Source organism: Patagioenas fasciata, chromosome 3, assembly GCF_037038585.1.
Source record: "Patagioenas fasciata isolate bPatFas1 chromosome 3, bPatFas1.hap1, whole genome shotgun sequence".
In the NCBI taxonomy this organism is placed as follows: Eukaryota; Metazoa; Chordata; class Aves; order Columbiformes; family Columbidae; genus Patagioenas; species Patagioenas fasciata.
The window spans coordinates 33,467,589-33,481,252 of record NC_092522.1 but is presented as its reverse complement, the minus strand read 5'-3'; the positions used below and the strand labels follow the sequence as shown (position 1 = coordinate 33,481,252).

The 13,664-nt window shown below is 43.9% G+C and overlaps 1 long non-coding RNA gene across 14 annotated transcripts in view; it reads left to right on the top strand.

The window, feature by feature from the left end:
- LOC139827539 (uncharacterized) overlaps window positions 1–13,664 on the top strand; it is a 36,814-nt gene that overhangs the window by 7,278 nt on the left and 15,872 nt on the right. For 8 of the 14 annotated variants that reach the window (XR_011738247.1, XR_011738240.1, XR_011738233.1 and 5 more), the window contains exons 2-4: window positions 7,627–7,716; window positions 8,720–8,832; window positions 12,562–12,714. This is a non-coding gene — a long non-coding RNA (uncharacterized lncRNA). The remainder of the gene's footprint in view (window positions 1–7,626; window positions 7,717–8,719; window positions 8,833–12,561; window positions 12,715–13,664) is intronic. The other 6 variants (XR_011738236.1, XR_011738241.1, XR_011738235.1 and 3 more) reach the window with 2 other exon arrangements.

Sequence of the window (13,664 nt, the reverse complement as noted above, 5' to 3'; positions counted from 1 at the left end):
ACACGCAGCAAAAGAATAGGAGGGAGAAAAAGCCGAGCCGGGGCACATCTGGCTGTGGGAGACTGCCCCGTGCTTCTAGCTGCTCTGTTGTCCCCGGTGGGATGGCGGCCAGGGCGGGAGCGACGCTGCCGGGGGCTCCGAGGGCTGCTGCTGGCCCGGCCCGTGCCCTCGCCCTGTGCGGCAGCCAACGGGCACGTCGCCTGGTGTGACCTTCAGGGAGCACATTTCAACTGCTAAACATCGAGAAAAGTGCTTCCCCAGCTCGCAGGCGCCATATTAATGCCGGGAGCTGGGGCTGGGGCGGGGGTAGGGAGGTTTCGCAGTTGGTCTGATTTTACGCAGTTGTTAATTCAGACTGGAGGAGCTCTCGACGGCTCCGTAAAAACAAAAAGTACTTTGGGATTCTCCTCCCGTTTCCACTCCCCGCGAGGCGATGAGTTTTGTAATATTGATCTCTGCTCTGGGACCCTACAGAGCGTTCTCTCCCTCCCCGTTCGGTAGGGAAAGGAGTGGGCGGAGGTCGATCTCCGGGGGGCGCTGGACGCCACGGGGTCCCGGCCTAGGGTCCCGACACTTGCCTTGCCGGACACCCCCTGGCATCGTCTGAAACCGTCCAGCTCTCCCCGACCTTGCTGCTTGCCCGGGAGGCTACGAGCAGCAAAACTGAAAATATCCCCGTATCTTCCCCTCCATGCAAGACGATTTCCCAAGCTATGGGTCTGCACCTGGCTGAGCTCTCTGCTCCCCCAGCTCATACTGAAGACCTGCTGCTTAGTCATTGGTGCTGTTTTGCCTTTTTGCTCTCCCCCCCCTCCTTTTTTATTTTTTTTGTAATGTGGAAAAAAAAAAAGAAGAAAAAAGAAAAAAATATAAAACTTTTGCAAATGGGCAGAAGTGGACGAAACAATACTGCAATCCCGGCGGGGACACAGGGAAGTCGGACAGAACCGCTCCTTCCCGGGGCCGCGGGGCCGGTGCCGTCCTAAAAGTTCAAGTTCCCCTCAGGATTCCGAAACAAAGGCAGCCCAGCCCAGCTCCGCCACGCACAAACCACCATTGTAACTCTGGGCTTTCCCCCACCCCGCCTTTTTTTTTTTTTTTTTTTTTTTCCTTTGCCCTGTTTTCCAGCCTGCGATTCCTGAAGGTCAGACGGGGAGGTCATGGCTCTGCATCCCCTATAAATAGATTTTGATATTTAGACAGCTATTGCTACTCAATATTAACTTACAGGATAATGGCGAGAGATACCGTATGTGCTGAACCTGTTATTCACGAGTGAGCAGCATCTGTCGAATACAATTCTCGTCTTTTCGCCCTGTTTGGCTATAGCGCAAATCAATAGGGCGAAGGACGTCTTGAGGCTGGGGTGGGGACGGTGAGCAGGACGGCTCTGCGGGGACACAGTTGTAAGGACAGTGTTGAAACTATACAAGGACTCCAGACAGCTGGAGTCAAGAGCCAGGTAGGCAAAGACCAGCTCCGAGTGAGCGGAGGACAAATTCAAGAGCGGCTGATGGAAAACTTCCAGCACCGGGTTTTTTTCTAGGCTTCTGACACTTCACTTTAAAACATAATGAATGCTACTGAGGTGGAAGGGTCTCCACTCCGCACATTCACAGCGCGGTTTCCTCTGTTTCTGACTTTAGAAATCGTGAGTTCCAGATAGATCCGAAGCAGAGACTCGGAGTTCACCACTACCCCTCTCGCTGTTTATGTAGCATTCAATGGAAGGCAAGGCATTCGGCTGCGGGTAGTATTTTGAGGGAGCACTAAGAATTCTTGTTTGCATGTCACAGAGCATCCCCTTTTCTGTCTGACCCTCCTTTGCCTTTCGCCATCCGTAAGGCAGTAAGGCTTTTACCCTTCCCAGCCGTCCTGGGTACCGGCACTTTTCTTGACAGCATCGTTAAAATGAAATTCACAGCCGGGACTCCTGTTGAGGCTTCAGAGCAAAATCACTCGCACCCGGTTACTCGCCGGGATGCGTCGAGAGGAGCCGACCAGCGCTTTGGTAGTTGGTGGACCCCTCCGTCGTGTGCGACCTCCGTGGGCAGCGGCGGTCCCTGCGAGGGTGGGGGCGCGTAGGGGCGACCAAGTCCCTGCGGGACGAGGATGGGGGAGGGGGGGTGCACTCTGAATATACCACTTCTCCCCCGTGCTCCGCTTTTCGGGCTCATGTGTGGGTCCTGCGCCTTCTGCAAATCAAAAGCCCCGTGTCACTGGCGACAGCGCAGCTCGAGAAACTAGTTTTAATCTTCTGTATCAGGATGAGAAAACATAAGCGTTTCCACCTACTTACCTGGGCACGAGGGAAGGGGGTCGTGAAGGGGGCCGATTATTGCTCGTGCGTGAATTTTGTGGTTAAAAGAAGTAGCCTGAGGAAGGAAAGGGAGCAGAGAGACACTGAATGGTTTAATTTAATCAATAAAGTGTCTGAAATTGTTGTCGAGATTTGCTTCTCTCCCTTTACTCGCTTAACTCGGTCTTCGGGGTTCGCGTGTAAATTTTGGTAGTTCTGCGCGTGCATGTATGTTTCGGGGGTAGTGTGCTTCTTATTGTAAGAAAATGGATTATTGCCAAGGAAGAGGCACAAAAGGGGCAGTTTTAAGATGCTACGGCTCCCTAAATCCTTGCGGTTTTACAACCAGCCCAAGCAGCAGCGAAACAAACTTTGTGTCAGAAGTTTCCTGAAGCTGAGAAGGGACGAGTGCGTCTCGCTGCCCGACCGGGGACCCGCGGGCTTTGCTCCGGCGGGGAGCGACGTCACGGGAGCCGCCACCGCCGCCCCCCTGGCCCCAGCCGGACCGGTCCTACCAACCCAGGCGGCCAGCTGGGACACTGAGTGGAGGGCTGGAGGACACGGGTGGGAACGAGCACCCAGCAGCCCTGGCCAGGGCTCAGGCAGCTGTCATCCTCCGGGGCACGCCGAGGCAACGCTGAACGCCTTTTGCCTGTGGAGGGGAGCGGGAGTGCTTGTGCCAGGAGCCCGACCGAAAGGACGAACGCGGTTTTTCTGGGTGGTACCTTGGCTCGCCTGGGAGGGAAGATGCCACCTCCCCCACTTCGGCCTACTGCCTCCGGTGCTTCACCACGGGAGCTCCGGGGGGTACCGGGACGCGGCCGGCGCAGCCTCCCCGAGGCTGCAGGGCGGATATCATGTGCTCCCCCCATCTCGGGGATCTCTTTGACCTGATGTGCTGCTTAGGGCGAGCTCTTACGAAAGTTGTCCTCGTAACTGAAATCGGAGTTTTTTTGAGCTGCAGTCCCCATACATTTTTAACCCCAGTGATTACTAAATTAATAGCAGGCCCTAAGACAGATGTCAAAACGTCTTTAAAATGTTTATCTGTGAATAATTGAGAAGGTGGTAAGACGCATTATCTGATTGTATAATGAAATATGTATGAGGAACAGCTGTTTGCAATAGTCACCTCCCGTTGTTTCATTAGCCTAGAGCCTCCTCCTTAAAGAAGCGCTTCCCTGAAGTTGCCCATTTAGCACTGACTGCTTCTACTGGCTCACGGCGGGCGAGCCGTGCTCGCAGGAGCCGTGGTGGGGAAGGAGTAACCCGGTAATGTACCCGGGCCGGGCCATGGGCTCTCCTCGTGGCATTTCTCATTGGTGGTTTGCTCCGAAGGCGGGAGGGAGGAGGCACTGGTGGGATCCTTAGTTATCTTGCCAGGCAACCTCAAGCTGAAGAAGATGCCCCGGCAGGAAGGATCCTAGATGCTCACCTCGGAAGCGCAGCAAAGAGCCATTTATTAAGATTTCATGCCGAGCAGCGGCAGCCTCCTCGACTGCTTAGTGTTGACATAAACTTTCAGACGCCGAGCATATGCTGTTGCACAGCATTGTTTATGTGTGGTACCAGATGTTGCTTTGCATCCTATTGTCTGGAGACAATGTTTAGTTCAGGTTAAAATATCTTTACTTAAACTGCTCAGTTGGCCATTGTGTGAGAATTAGTGAAGTGTCATGGAGAGGTAATGGGAAGTCCGGGGAGGTTAGGTCTCTGAGTGTGGCCAGGAGGTCCCTGGTTCATCGTGGGGTTACAGCCACCACTGTCATCTTTTGTTTTCCCTCCTCAGAGAACCCTTGTCCTTCCTCTAAAAGGATGTGCCCCGTTCTCTTTCCCTTTGGAGCTTTCTCCACCGGTTTCATGAAACGGCTCGGTGTTTGTTTTTCTAGTTCCCCTAAATCGCCCGAAAGAGGAAAGGAAAGCACGTTTCTGCGTCACGACCACCCCGGGCCGGGCCAGTCCAGGCGGAGCGGGACGGCCCCATGATCCTGCTCAGAGGATGCTGGCGCCGAAGGGAAATCGGCCCCCACCGCAGAGTTCAGTCTCCAACCTGGGTAGCGTCTCCCTCCTTCCAAAATGCCGGCTGCCCCCGCTGGCGGCCCTGTCGAGCCTCCCAGGCCGGGCGGGCGGAAGGGACTGGGGGCAGCATCCCAGTAGGGCGAATCGTTCTGTGGCGGGTCCCACCGGCCGCCCGGGGGAAGCGGCTCGCCTGGAGCCTTTTTTTCCCTTTAACCCCGCAGCCTGGGCCAGTCGCGGCAGCTGACCTGTGGCAAGACTTTTGCTCTGGGAGAGAGAGGAGGGAAAAAAGCTATAGACTTTAATCGGATTTCTCCCCAAACACTTCTGGTATGTTGTTGTTATGCATCTATATGGAGATCATTATTTATAAATGAGCGAGTACGATCAGTCGCAAAGACTTTAAGAGCCCGGATTTGTGTCATTAAGTTGAGGGCGGGGTGGAGTGACTTAGCGGGGGACTGAGGTGCTGGTCGGCGGTGGTCAAACGCCTTGGCGAGTGGAAGATCACCTGCGGCTCCGCGCTCCCCTTTGCCACTTTGTTACCCCAGGCGAGACCCCCCCTTTAGGGGCGGGGGAGGCCTCGGCCTCAGCCCCTGTGTCCGGGTCTGCGCTGCTGCGGGCCCCGCGCCCTCCGACTCTGTTTTCTTTCACTGCAGTCCTGCTTCACACAATGCGGGTGTGTTTTCCTGTAAACTAGGTGCTCCGCTAAGAGTGGAAACAGTGTGAGAACATTTCCAGCAGCAGAAGTTTTACAGGTCGAGATAAACCCTACCCCCTCTGCTCACTGACATCTGTAAAGCCACTTCAGGATACAGTTAACATCTCTCTAAATGCCCGAATTAAACAAAAAGCCACATTGTGTATTTCAGCGTTGAAAGCAGAGGTTTCGCAACGCGATGCACTGTATAATGTAGATGTACTTGTGTTATTTCTAGCATTTTTGCTTGTGCATAATCCCTTATGCCTTTTATTATAATCCTACACATTACAGTTAATCTGTAATGATATCGCTTCAGAAGGACCTGTTGCACACAGTGATGGTAATTTGTAACCTTGGTAACAGTTTTAAATAAAGATTATAGCAATGATGTCAACTGTTTTTATTCACCATACTGTAAATGGGGTCTCAACATTATTATGCCTGTAGAGGACCTAGTTTAAGAAACAGTCATGAGGTTCCACTTTACTTATAATGTGAGCTATCACTTTTTAGCTTGTCCTTAGTAAACATGATCATGGTTCTAAATAGTATAAAGATTTTCAAAGTGCTGAGGACTCTGTAAACTTTAATTTTCTGAATGAGGGGGATATTATAATGAATTAGGGTTATCAGGATCAAAGTACCCTTACCAAGAACATTTTAGTCTTCCAGAGAAATATCTCAGAATAAGTATTACTTAGAAACCCTAATGAATAATGCTAACACTGACTCTACCATTAGCCTTCTACACAAGCTCTCCCATCTATTAAATCTTACAGAAAAAGCTCGCAAGCTGAAAGCAAAATTAAATGTAATTGCTTTTATTTATCTATTGCTTTTATATCATTAAAATATTTTAGTTACATTTATTAAACAGCATCCACTTCAATTATTACCTGCCATATCTATTAATCCATTTTTGTGTATTAACTACACCACAATTAGCTATTCAATTATGTATATATACAGACATATATAAATGTTATATATATTGTCTCTGCCAAGATACGTTTCAGTTCTCATTAACAAAAAATTCTTGTGGAAGATGCTATGAAGCATGTTTTTCATGCACACTTATTAATAATCACAGTTGTCAAGAATTAGATATGCACACATTGCAAATGGAAAGGAAATATTAGATGTAAAATGAAATATACAGTAGAATTGAAGCATAACTATTTTTCCTCCTTGAAATAAAAAACTTACAGAGTGAAAAACTGAGCTACTAAGCTTACTTAAAAGATGGCTTTGTTGGTTTAATTATACTGTAGTTATTTTATAAATATGTTTCAAAGGAAGCTTGCCATATTGAATGTCAATGAAGCCTGTAAAGAAAAGACTTACAATAGCTAATGCATACCAAATACCAAATTTTAGTCATTAGCATTCCTATTTATTACAAACTAAAGGAACCTATTAACAGACAAGAATTTCTATTTAGCTAACATTACAATGTTTAGCCATTAAAATAAAAAAAGGACAAAAAACCGATCCCCCCCCCACTTAGAACTACATGTTCTTTTTACTTTGAAAGACACATGTATCAAAATCCGCTGATAACAGAAACTACGGTTCTTCGCACCAAACTAAACCCTGTATTGCTTTATTCAGGCAAAATTTCTACTCTGTCCAAAGAACTGCCTGACGAAGAGCTCCAGATATTTTGCACATACCTTATCAGCTGCCTTAGAGGGACTTTTGGTTAAGGGGAAGAGCAGGCTTGCTTTGGGCTGATGCAGGCCCACAGGGTCAAGCCTGGAGGCTGCCAGGCCTGATCCAACGTCAGTAGACACTTTTGTATTGCATTTAATAGTTTAGATCAAGTCTGGGGTGTGGATAGAATCTTTCAAGTTTAGGCTGGAGGAAGGAAGGACTAAACCATTCATTAGGTTAGGAAGGCTGCTAACTGGGAGTTTCTTTTCAGTGCTTCTCACAAAGTTAATTAATGCACTGCCTATTTATTTAATAATTCCTTTATAACATCTTGGCCAAGCATTTTTCCATTTCAAATGTCCTCTAAGAAACTAATTCTTTTTCTCATTTGAAGATGAATGTGTACGTATGTAATAAATGAGAGTTTCTTAACAAAGTTGAGGGTAGTATTATGTAACATATATTACATTTCACATATAAAAGTTAAATAAGCTTTCTTGTGTTTTTCACTTAACTACACACTTTTATGTAAAAGGAGAAGCTTTTGGGTATGCTCATATTTGTGATGACGTAACAAACTGATAGATCGTTTTGTTGCATCTGACACGGTCCTTGCCTTCTCGTCTTGTGAGCATCATGCCTTGAGACACTGTTGTGTCTATTCAAATTGACAGAGAAATTCAAAACAAGACCAAAGAAGCAACACAACTGCTATAGAGCTTCTAGATGGCGGATGCTGTCAAATGCTTGTTTTGCCTCAAAGATTACTTCTATTTTCAAAGAATCAGGGGGAGGGGGCAGGGAGTGGTTTGGGAAAGTTCATGCAGTGCTGAGCACAACCTATCGGTTTAATCCTTGTTTTCTGATTTTCATTGTTCATTTCTAAATCAGGTTTTACATTTAACTTAATAAAGACTTTGGCTTGACTAATAAGTATCACTTTTGGTTTTGCAAGAATAGAGTGAAGACTTGTACAAAGAAAAATCACTGTATAAACATCCTGCCCAAGAAAGGAAGGTTTTCCCTCACTCCATCTACAGCATCTGTAAGTACAAGAAATTTGTTCTTTTCGAAGATTTTATTTTTTTAATTTTTTATTATTATTTTTTAAAATTTAGCTTTTACATGAACATATGGTGAGAAGTTTGGCTGAAATGGTTCTACAATCAGTGTATGTTAGTATGTATGAAAAATTTTGAATAAAAGAATTCCTGTATGACCCCATTTATGTGATCCATGTTGCTGCTTTTCACTAATGAAAACAAAACTGATCTGAAATTTGCATGAGTGTGGTGTCAGGGGATAAGAGTCTCATGAAATCAAAATGATGCAGGCTGTCTCTGATTTTGCTAACATAAATTAGAATTTGGGAGGAAGAAACTAATGGAAAATTAAATATAAAAACAGTTGGAATTTCTGAAATTTTAAGAACTCCTACTTTTCCTTGGAGATATTTTCTTAGTCAAAGGTCTTCACTCTGTTTGTTATCAATGAAGAGTGGTGTTTCAAGAGGCTGCAAAGAGACAGCCCAGATTAAAATAAGCTGAAGGAATCTTGATGTTTTCTCTCAAGTATTGTAGCTTTCACAAGGAGAACTTTTCCCAGGTCACTGTGTCTATAAACCAAAATGGAGCCGATCCATAGATTTACAAATCAGATGTTCCTGGAGAGATAGGAGACATCTTAGAGGTCGTTCACTGACACTTAGATGGCATGCTAGTCAGCTACCTTTAGAAGTTTTTCAGCAGAAAAGCTTTCATTTGCAACATTTCTGCCTACCAAACACAAATCAATTTAACTCTAACCCTTGCTGCAAGAGCGGCAAATATATTTAAAGGAGAAAAGGTAACAAGGCAACAGTTCCGACAACGAAGTTCAGACAAAAAAAAAGAGCAGCGCTATGGAAGAACAAGAAGTTTTATGAATCACTCCTTTGTTCGAACTGTCCCTTCAATACAAAGCAGAGTACAAGTGTTTGAACAAAAATGATTAAATTGCTGCATTCTCAGCAATGCTTTCTCTTTCTTTTCGCTTGAAACTGTCCGTAGTCCTTTGTAGCCATATACAGTATGCGGCAGAGCAATTTGGAAAAGATTCATCTATCAAGTTTAACAACTTTCTGGTGTGACTTCAGAGAGCTTTATTGCTTATTCATGTGGAAGTGAGTACACCCAACTTGTTTTGCCGGGTTTTACTACTTTTGCTGGTTTGCGAGGTTGTTCTGGTAGCTGCAAATGGCTTCTCGAGTGACATTTGCTGACATTCAGTGGTGTATATTTATCAGGATTCTTCACTTCTGTACGTGTAACCTATTTTATTTTGTTCTTCATAGCAACCTCCTTTTCACTGTCCGTGCCCTGAAAAAGATAAATGGCAAAGTGGCATATTTCCCTAGCTGCACTAAAATGTCACTGTGAAAAATCTTTAATGGACTAAGTGTAGCTTTTCAGGTTATAACTTGTCAAGTTACGGAGAAATTCTAGAGTTTCTCCTTAATCCACCATTCTTTGGAACCACACCACTGCAGGCAGAGACTAATTACAAGTTACACCAGTCAGAGCAGGACAAAAAGAAATGAAGTAGAAACCATTTGATCCAGACTCATTTCATACTTGCTTTCTGTCTTTTCGCTGTGTTACCTGATTTCCTCTATTCAGGCTAATGCTGACTGTGCCTTACTGTTTACGTATGAATATGTGTGTATGCTGAGATCTATGTTATTTTAAAGAGTTTACTTATCACTGTAGCACTGAATATATTTATACCACTCCTACATCTGGGGGTGTCAAGAGAAACCTTTTGTGCTGGCCAAAATAATTATATACATTAAGAAAGAACCTCTGATGGCATCTGTGATTAAAATGAACGCTAACTAAAAATGGATGGGTGAGTAGAAATACTGTTATTACCTTCTTTTAGGTCAGAGGAAGGATGACCAATTTAGACTTTAAGACAGACTCAGAAATAAAACACACCTGCCCAGGACTCTGGGGTCTAGGAGACAATCCTGCTTTCAGGTTTCTGTTCCTTTTTTAGTAGTCCACCATCTTTTTTTTTGGGACATAATACTTGAGCTCACAAAACACATGTGCCAGAAAAAACAGTTTTTGACAACATCCACTCCAAATCTGACTGCAGATGGTACTTTTGAGTCACTTTTCCTTAGTTTTCTCTGCCTTTTCAATGAATACTTAGAAGAAGAGTCTTAGTTCCTGGGAAACTGAGAATTTTAAAAGAAGCTTATTTCCCTTTTCTATGATACTAAAGCAGTATCTTCAGATTTTCCCTCATTTAAGACCTAGAGAGTGCAAAAGCAATGAAATGCTAGAACCAAAAAGAACATGTGTTTTGCAGTGAATGCTGAATGGTCCATTTTATCTGACAAAGTGTAATTTTTTTTATGTTGAGGGACAACAACACCACTTTAGTTCTTCCTGTGAACTAGGAAGTAGCTGAGTTTATTTTTATGTGATTTTTCTGCTACTTGTGTCTAAGTGGTATTTTCTTTATCAGTGAGGACAAGAGGCTGTAAATCTTGAAGTGTCACACAGCATAAAATTCTTGACTTCTTATTAAGAGCCAGGGTGCAAGTGCTTTAAGGTAGAATATGCTTTCCTCTTCTCCTCTTCTCTATACCAACGTCCACCTTGTTATAAACACAGCACTGCAAGGCCTGTGCATTCTTATAACCATTCCAATTCCACAGAGTTTCACCTTTAAGATTTAAGTGTTCAGATACTCTGTGATGGCTTTCTCTGAGGATGCAGCTTTAAATCACTATGCCTACAAAACATAATCACTGGGAAAAAAAGGTTTTTTCTGACTTACCTTAGAGACCTGTCAGTCTTAAGGAAAAGTGTGTAGTGAGTTCATCAGCTTTCCCAATAAACATTTTCAACACTTATTGGGAAATGTGATTATGTAGGCATAGATCACCCAGTATTTTGCATTGGGCAGAGTTCACATCTTATTTTGTTTCCAAGGCAAAGTTACTGAGAAAAGAAACCTCTTCTACTAGAATAACTGATACCAATAGCAGGAAGAAGTTTTTTGTATATGAAAGAAGACTGGTGTCTATAAACTTTTCCCTCCAAGTTAAAGAGTTGGTCTAAAATAAAATACTGCCTCTTCCTGCAGTTCTTATTTTCTTAGACTGTTTTAACTGCAACAGCAATAATATTGCCATACTTTGCTGTAGGTGTGAACAAAATAAACTTATAATGCTTTTGAGATTAATTCTTGTCATGCCTCTAGGCCTTTGCACTGCTGTTTATCTGCAGTTGGCACTCCCCTGGAAAGTCAGTGGAGGCTCTGTGCTTGGACCTACAGCTTTACAGGCTTTCCCTTAATGCTGTCCCAGGAGGACAAATAGACTTTTCTCCAGCTCACTCTGCAGCCCACAGAATTTTACCCTCAAACAAGTTTACTGGGTTTACTACCTATCATAGTGAAAGCTACTGTGTTCTACTACTTGAGCTTTCAAGGAGCTCTAAAGAACCTTGGGGTCCTCTACTGCTTTCAAGATACTTTCTTCACACTAAGAGTAGTGTAAATTCAGCTGTTGACCAGCGTCAGAACATGGATCTGAGAGTTTAGCTTGTGATGTCCTGGTGCTGCACCAGCCTTCAGAAAGGTAGCTGTGTGCTCCACAGGCACGAGGCCAGAGCAACCTGCAGTTTTCTTCAGAGACTCATGCTGAAAGCTCTCTGGGTTTGAAGAAAGCAAATCCGCATTGAGCCTTCATGCAGAATTTGCCAGTCTTGCAAGTATTTTGTAGCATGGCACTGCAAGGACTTCAGCTTTTCACATCTATTTATTTGGTTAGACTGCCTAAAGCCTTTAGAATACAACAGTATTCTGAGTGCCCAAATGCCACATGGGATAGTTTGTCTTTGTGAAAACACAGGGAAAAATGGAAATAAAGCAGCTTCCCTAAAGACCTGTTTATAAGATACACTGTTGCTTGTGTCTTGTTCTGCATGGAGGGCATAATTTATCCTAGTGTTTGACATATACGAAGATACAAACCTGTTCTTCACCAGTATCAAAAGGGATGATGTGTGCAAAGATCTACAGCCCAAGTTGCATGCAGAGATTATCAACTGCTTCAGATTAAGCACATCTAACATCACTGGGACCATATTGGCTATTGCATTATCATCCTTTTAAAAACAGTTTTTCTTGTGTGTATATATTTAATATACTTATTCTTGTATGTATATACAATATTTCACTTGAAAAACAAAACACTGAAACAAAAGCAGCAAAATTTTTCCTGTGGAAGTGGTCTACCTGATAATAAAATTCAAGTGCTTCTTTCTGAAAGATATTTTAGAAAGGCTCTAAGTTACAGTAGGAAAAGAAAGATTCAGTCTGACCTTTTCAAGAGCACTTGGTTGGTGCCTGATTTTAGTCCATTTTGATGGGAAAAGAGCTAAGGCATCATCATAGTCCAGAGCAATTTTACACATAAGTGTAGGTGGATTTCCTGGTGAACACTTAAGGCTGTTGCAGCCCCTCTCCTGTGTCCTCACTAGATCACAGGCTAAATTGTGTCCAGGTCTCTGCTCACTACACACATTGTAGGTGCAATCATCTCTGTGTAAATCTTTGTGGATCTGGGCCCAAGTGTTTTTGAAAATCCCACCCACATGGGACACCCGTAGGTCAAATGAAAAATTGCACAAGCTATTAACTAAATCTATAGCTTATAAAAAGTTACCCACAAGAAAGGTACACAGGTTAGTGCTGCTCCAGGGCATCCTTAAATCACACTTCAGCAAGTTATAAAGTTATCTTTGGAGAGAAATCATACCAAGTTGTCAGTCCTATGAGCATAGATTTATGTGTTTCTGACATGTCAGTTGTCGTCTTTGCCACTTCATTGCAGCTATGATATTTCAGCAGGAGGTAACCACTGCTATTCCCCTGCCTGGAAATCCACAGAACTTTCCTCTGTAAACATTTCTTACCCTGGGTATTTCCCCATCACAGAGCTTCATCTCTGAATTCATCTGCGTGTTTGCTTAACTCTCACTCACAGGTCAGTGCTTGTTTGTCTCAGTTTTTTATCTTTTTAATCTCAATTTGTGTAGCAGAAGGTTCATGGACAAACCCTCTTGCCCACCTTTTGCCCACAAAAGACTGCATAGTTCCTAGTTTTTTCGCTATCCGTATAATTGAAAAGGAGGCGCTTTTTTTTTATCCATCCTGTGGAAGTTATACAGGTCATCATCCTGCACTGGAAAAGTTATGGTCTTCATTGAGAAGGAGCCTAATCTAGTGGTTTTGTTAGTGATCTATACTGTTGTTGCAATATTTTTGTTGAGATTTCTTCCAGGATTTGACTAATTTCTCCATATATTCTCCTGGAAAATAATTTTACAGGTTGGAAAAATGATTTGTTCTGGCTGAGTCTGAAGTGAAAAATTAGAGAATGGAAACTCCTGGGGTGATCTTCAGCAAAATTAGTTCCCAGAGAAAGAGGTCTTAATTTTCCTGAAAGGAGAGGACAGTGGCAATGCTGATGCCAGGGAGCAGACTGCATTCTGATTTTGGTTATGCCAGAGCCTGAACCTGTACCCCAGGTTCACAGCCATGCACACAGAATTTGCTCTGGTAGACATAGGCTAGAGAGAATAGTGTATGATCCAGTACACATCCTTAGCCTAAGTGATATTACATTCCTCATAGTCTTAACTTTTGTACAAAATACCCCTGGAGAGAAGTTTAGAGAGTTTCCATTTCAGCAAATGATATTTTGCATATTCTTTGGAGATGCCACATAGGTACTGCAATCGTACTCAGCTGCGAAGTGACCATGTGAATTGAATATGACTCAGCTGCTCTCTGGGTTAGAAATGCAGGCTATTTTAAACCAGCAGTCAGTAAGAGAAGCTGAGGTGGGGCTAGGAAGGGGAGAAAATACATCTTCCCTTCAGAACTGTCATTTTGGTATTGCTGTACGGTTGTACAATATTAGCATCTTACACT